Source organism: Cannabis sativa, chromosome 8 (assembly GCF_029168945.1).
Source record: "Cannabis sativa cultivar Pink pepper isolate KNU-18-1 chromosome 8, ASM2916894v1, whole genome shotgun sequence".
Lineage (NCBI taxonomy): Eukaryota > Viridiplantae > Streptophyta > Magnoliopsida > Rosales > Cannabaceae > Cannabis > Cannabis sativa.
In genome coordinates, this window is record NC_083608.1 from 17,409,171 (window position 1) to 17,416,444 (window position 7,274).

Genomic DNA, 7,274 nt, shown 5'->3' on the forward strand with positions numbered 1-7,274 from the left:
GATACATGCGTGAGTTGTTCATCAAGAAAAGTTTCAATGATAGTGGTGGAATCATGATTAGTTTCAACAACAATTCTAGACAAATGATCAGCTACAACATTTTCAGAACCTTTTTTATCACGTATCTCTAAATCAAATTCTTGTAAAAGCAAGATCCAACGAATTAAACGAGATTTAGCATCTTTTTCTGATAAGAGATATTTTAATGCAGTATGATCAGAATAGACAATTATTTTAGATCCTAACAAATAAGACCTAAATTTCTCTAATGCAAACACAACAACAAGCAATTCTTTTTCAGTTGTAGTGTAATTCAATTGAGCTTCATTTAAAGTTTTGCTAGCATAGTATATTACATGAGGTAACTTGTTAATTCTTTGTCCTAAAACAGCACCAATTGCATAATCAGAAGCATCACACATTATTTCAAAAGGAACATTCCAATCGGGAGGGCGAATAATAGGTGCACTAGTTAAAAGGGATTTCAATTTTTCAAAGGCAACATGGCAATCATTATCAAAGACAAAAGCATTTTCTTTTCCAAGTAAATGACATAAAGGGCGTAAAATTTTGCTAAAGTCTTTTATGAATCTTCTATAAAAACCGGCATGACCTAAGAATGATCTAATTTCTTTTACTGTCTTAGGTGGAAGAAGTTTTGAAATAAGATCTACTTTTGCTTTATCAACTTCTATTCCTTGAAAAGAAATCACTTGACCTAAGACAATTCCCTTTTAAACCATGAAATGAAATTTTTCCCAATTAAGAACTAAATTCATTTCTTTGCAACGAATTAAAACAAGAGAAAGATGGTGCAAACAATCATCAAAAGAATTGCCAAACACAGAAAAATCATCCATAAATACTTCAAGATTTCTTTCAACCATATCAGAAAATATTACAATCATACATCTTTGAAATGTTGCAGGAGCATTACAAAGACCAAAAGGCATGCGACGATATGCAAAGGTTCCAAAAGGGCAAGTAAAGGTAGTCTTTTCTTGATCTTCGGGGGCAATAGGGATTTGGTTATATCCCGAATACCCATCAAGAAAGCAATAATAAGCATGGCCAGCTAACCTTTCAAGCATTTGGTCAATGAAGGGTAATGGGAAGTGGTCTTTCCTAGTGACACTATTCAACTTTCTATAGTCTATACACACTCTCCACCCAGTTTGGACTCTAGTAGGGATTAACTCATTTTGTTCATTTTTAACAACAGTGATCCCAGACTTTTTTGGAACAACTTGAACTGGACTAACCCATGGACTGTCAGAAATAGGGTAAATGATCCCTACATCTAATAGTTTCATTACATCATCTCTTACTACCTCTTTCATGTTTGGAATTAATCTTCTTTGACTTTCTCGTGAGGGCTTAGCATTTTCTTCTAAATGAATTCTATGCATGCACACAGCTGGGCTAATTCCCTTAATGTCTCCCATGGTCCAACCTATGGCCTTTTTATGTTTTCTAATGATATCTAACAATTTTGCTTCTTGTTTTTCATCTAAATCAGATGCAATGATAACAGGATAGGTGTTAGACTCTCCTAGAAATGCATATTTCAAAGTGTCAGGCAAAGGTTTGAGATCTAACTTTGGTGGTTCAGGAGTTGACTCAACATGCTCTAATAGAATACATGGTTCAATTTTAGCTTTCCATTTTTCAGTATCCATTAGTGGGGTAGACTCAAGCAAAGAATTGACATCATGAATAAAATCATCAACATTTAAGCACATTCCAAACATTTTTGCATAAGTTTCAAAAGATTCATTCATGTCCACTTCAAACATATTTTCCGTGTTAATAATATTCACTTCATGTATTTCCTCACACTCAACAGATTTAGCAACATTAAAAACATTCAATTCAACAGTCATGTTTCCAAAAGATAATTTCAATACAGCATTACAACAGTTGATAATTGTATTAGATGTAGCTAAAAATGGTCTACCTAAAATGACGGGTATTTGATCATGAGCATTTTCAATAGGTTGAGTATCAAGAACAATGAAATCAACAGGAAAATAGAATTTATCCACTTTAATTAAAACATCTTCTATAATACCTCTAGGAATTTTCACAGAACGATCAGCTAATTGAAGTGTTATAGAAGTTGGTTTTAATTCTCCTAGACCAAGTTGCTTATAAACAGAATAAGGCAGTAAATTTACACTAGCTCCTAAATCAAGTAAAGCTTTGTTCATAAAATGATCACCAATACTGCATGAAATTGTTGGACAACCAGGATCTTTATATTTTACAAGATTTTTATATTGAATTATGGAGCTAACTTGTTAGGTTAAAAATGCCTTTTTTTTGGAACATTAGTGTTTCTTTTAACAGTGCAAAGGTCTTTCAAGAATTTGGAGTAGGCAGGAATTTGTTTAATGGCATCTAAGAATGGAATGTTGATACTTACTTGTTTGAACACTTCTAAGATGTCACTATATTGGTTGCCTTTTTTGAGTGGGAGTAATCTTTGTGGAAAAGAAGCTTTTGGAATGGAAGGAAGAATTTGATCATTATCTTTTGGCAAGTCATTTGTGTTGGAACTTTGAGGTTGGCTTTGGTCTTTTTCAACTTGAGGTGTGTAATCGGGTTTGGCAATTTGTTTTCCGGACCTAAGAGTTGAAATAGACTTAGCTTCTTCTTTATAACTAGGAACTCCTACTTCATATTGACCTTTAGGATTTGGGACGGGTTGGCTAGGAAATCTCCCTTTTTCTCTCTCAGTTACAGCATTGGCAAGTTGACCCAATTGTGTCTCAAGTTTGGCAATGGATTGAGATTGATTTTGCATGATTTGTTGGGTGGATTGCATGAATTGTTGTAAAGTGTCTTCTAAGGAAGGCTTTCTTTGTGGAGGGTAAGGTTGACTTGGTTGGGCATGATTCGGATTTGGCATGTTGAATTGGTTTCCTTGGGTCATTTGTGGTTGGTTTTGTCTCCATGAAAAATTGGGATGGTTTCTCCAATTAGGATTGTATGTGTTAGAAAATGGGCTATCATTTGGTTTACCATATGAATGTAGTGCATTAGCCTCTTTGGAAAATGTTTCAAGAAAAGAAGGACATGATTGATCATTATGACAAGTACTAGCACAAACATCTTTTTTAGGTTGAACATGAGAATTCATAGTTTGACTTATGACTAATGCTTCTACTTTTCTTGCTAATTTTTCAAAAGATGTTCTCAAATTAGTTTCTTCTTTTATTTCATATTTTCCTCCTCTTTTAGGTGAATTATTTGCTCTAGACCTAGGCTCAGAATAATTCCATTGTTGTGAATTAACAGATAATTCTTCCAGAGCTTCCCAAGCCTCTTGCCCTTGTAATTTCAAAAATTTTCCGGTATGCATAGATTGAATCATTTGTCGGTTTGAAGGGGTTAAACCATCATAAAAATATTTTACAAGTCTCCATTTTTTAAAACCATGGTGGGGGCATTTTAATAATAAATCTTTAAATCTTTCCAACCATTCATAAAATTCTTCATTATCTTTTTGATAAAATTCGGAGATTTCTCTTCTTAAATTATCAGTTTTGGACATTGGAAAATTTTTTGCAAGAAATTTATTAAAAAGTTGATCCCAAGTTGTTATGGTTTCGGTTGGAAGTGAGTTTAACCAAGCTTTGGCTTTATCTTTTAAAGAAAAAGGAAACAACCTAAGTTTAACCGACTCATCCGAAAAATTTTGAAAACGAAAAGTTAAGCAAATATCTAAGAATTATTTGACATGCATATAAGGATCTTCTCTTTCTAAACCCTAAAAAGAAGGCAACAATTGAATGATGGATGGTTTAAGTTCAAAATGAGTGGCTTTAGTAGTAGGCAAAACAATGCATGATGGAGCATTAGATGAAATAGGTGAAAAATATGCAAGGAACGTTTTTTCTTGCGCAATATTAGGTTTTTGTTCCATTATGCTTAGATTTTCAAAAACACTTTCAATTTCACCTAATGTTACTACTCTTTTTACCAAACGATTTTTAGAATCACGTTGCCAATGATGCATGCAATGTCACAAATTTCACAAAGAAACACCAAGTAACACAAAATAATCTCAAGAAGACAAATTTTTGATGTGGAAGATCAGTTATAAACCGCAACCACAGAGCATACTTATAACACGAAGAGATTATAATTTTTTTTTTTAAAAAAAAATTAGTTTTTCAATTTTTTTGGTTTGACTTGTTCCCAGGCCTATTTGATTCCACTTACTCACAACTTAATAAAAACTCCCAGGGGTTAATTATTAAGTGTGGATGGGAACTTTGCCAAATTTCCTTTAAGCAAAAATTGCTTATGTTGAAAGAACAAGCTTTGTTTTTAATTTTTTTTCAAGTATTTTCTTAAACAAAGTAAATAAAATTACAACTAAATAAATACAATAAAAAAATGACAATAATAATGATAGATAGTTATATTAAAGTTAGGAGGCACAAAATTCCATCAACTAACTATAATAATAGTAGTAGTAGTAGTAGTAATAATAATAATAAGATTTTAGGAGGCACAAGATGCCATCAACTAAAATGATAAATAAAAATAAAAGCTAGGAGGCACTAATGCCATCACTAGAGGAGGGATAATAGGAGGCAAAAATGCACTCAACTACTAAAAGAAAAAAAAAAAGGTTAGGAGGCAAAAATGCACTCAACTAACAAATAGGTAGGAGGCACAAAATGTAATATACTATATAATATGTAATATATAACAATATATGGGCTCATTTGGAACGCCGTATTAGGTCGTATTGTATTGTATTGTATTATATTGAATTGGATGATGTATCATATTTTTATATAATACTATGTTAAACTTTAATTTATACTAAAATATTATATATTTAGGTGTCCATAAAAGTTAATACCACATATAGTTTTACATAAAAATATTGCATAAAAGATAATTCAATACAATACAATACAATACAATACGACCTAATACGGCGTTCCAAACAAGCCCTATATGTATAACTTTCTTTCTTTTTTTCAACTTTTTTTTTATGAAAATGAGAAAAGAGAAAAAAAAATAACTAGTAGAAGAATATTACTTACCTTGTAGAAAGATCGTTTCTTTCTAGCAACTCTCCGGCAACGGCGCCAAAAAATTGTTGTCCTCAAAAGTGAGTGTTTTAATATTTATACTCGCAAGTGCACGAATCGTTTCGGAATATAATGTTCATGTAAGTGCAAGGTCGAACCCATGGGAGTTGACTAACATCAAAAGAAACTATTTCAAACAAAATAAGAATATTCTAACCTAGCTCCAAATATTTGATGGGATTTTGGTTTTGCAAAATAAAATAAAAGACAAGTAACTAAAATACTTAAGATTAAAGATGAGTGAGTATGAAAATGATTTTCAAATAAGATGTGTAAAATAAGATTATTAAGATATTAGAATCCACAAAATGCAAGTTCAATAATATTTATAAGTATATTGATTCCCAAGTTTTAGATATAGTCGAAATAAATCACACTATATTTTTCAAAATATATTTTCCATTTAAGTACAAGTTATTTTTAAAAATGATAGGATTTTTCTTCACTTATTAAATGTATAATTTCTAAGCATGAAATGTGTTACAATTTAATGGAACTACACAAAATCAAAGAAACTATGTTTAGGCAAAATATGATACTTATGTTCTAAGAATTAGATGTAAACAATTTAATGGAAGACATTTAATCAAAGAATATAATATTTTTACATAATCAAGAACCAAGTGTAACATGCTCTAACAATAAAAAATACATGATATTGAAGATGAAAAAGACATATTTTTGATAGAAAAATCCATGAACTTTTTAGCACAAATGGGAAATGAACATTCAAAAATAAACACTATCTAGTTACATTTTGCTTCATCATCATCTTAATAATCTTGAAAAAAGATTAGAAGCTCATAACTAGATAAAAATTACAAAAGATAAACATACTTTACATGCTCTTCATAATGTAAAAATGGTAGAAAGAAAATAGTAAAAATGAAGAGTGTGGAATGGAGAAGTGTTTTGGGTTGAAGAGGTGTTTAGGGGGGGTGAAGAAATGTTTAGGGGGTGAAGAGATGTGTTTTGAAATGGTCTTCCAACACCATATTTATAGGCAAAATTGAGCGATTAAATTAATCAAAATAAAATAAATAAATTGATTAATTTAATTAGTGTTGGGAAGAGAATGGATAAATAGAGTATGTGTAAGAGTATTGGAAAAAATATATGTTTGTTTGGATGGAAAAATAGTGAAAAGGATAGGGTAAAAATAAATTAGGAATGTTTATTTAGGTGAAATAAATTGGGAAGAGTAAGTAGGTATTTATGTGTAAATTGTGGGAGAAAAATATAGATTTTTGGATTTTCCAAATAATTTTTTTGGCTGAGAGAAAATTCAATTTGTTTTCTTCTTTTTCCTCTTTGCAGGAGGACACGTGGGAGGCGCTGAATGGGAGAGGAGCTGACGGGTGGCAATGCGCTGATTAGCTGAAGATGCTGATGGGGCGCTTGCGTGGCAGAAGGAGAAGAGGGGACCATCTCTGCACAAGTCCCACGCGTGCAGGCTGAGAGAAAAAGAAATGGAGCTCATGCTCCTGCTGTCAGATTTGAGCACCACGCGCGGATGGGAGCCCTTCGATCAGTCAACGAACGGTCCATATGGGGTCAAAGAGCTGACCGAGAGTGGGATTTGCTTGAGGCCAGATCAGATTTTCTTTTGGAAATTCTACTTTTAACTCCATTTGTCCAATATTTCTTCAATTTAATCCCAATCTTTTTCTACCAAATACACCTAAAAATACATAATATTAATTAGAAAACTAAAATAAAATTAAAAATAAATACTCAATAACATATTATCACAAATTAATTATAAAAACACACAAAAATATATAAAATTACAATAAAGCTAATAAATTCAAAAAAAAATAATTAAAAACTCACTACTTAAATTAAAAACTTAAGAACTAAACCAATTTTAGTTAAAAAAAAATGTGAAAAAATAACTCTAATTTTTAGAGTTATCATGAACAAAGCTTTACTTGCCAAGATAGCTTGGAGCCTTGCAAAAAAATGAAGAGAGACCCTGGGTCACCTGTTTGTTGTGAAAGTATTGCAAGCATGAAAACTTTGAAAAAGTGCAACAAAAGAGTAGGGATTCTTATCAGTGGAAGTGTATCTTGGAGGTGAGAGAAACAATAGCAAAATGATCGATCTCTATCGCTGCTAGTGGTGAATTTATGGTTGGACCTTCAAGAGTTTATGGATACA

The 7,274-nt window shown here is 31.6% G+C and overlaps 1 non-coding gene across 1 annotated transcript; it reads left to right on the forward strand.

Annotated features, from left to right (window-relative positions):
- The first annotated feature begins 3,434 nt into the window (after window positions 1-3,434).
- Window positions 3,435-3,541, forward strand: LOC115701619 (small nucleolar RNA R71). The gene has a single exon (XR_004008612.1). It is a non-coding gene; the product is annotated as a small nucleolar RNA R71 (small nucleolar RNA).
- Window positions 3,542-7,274: the final 3,733 nt, after the last annotated feature.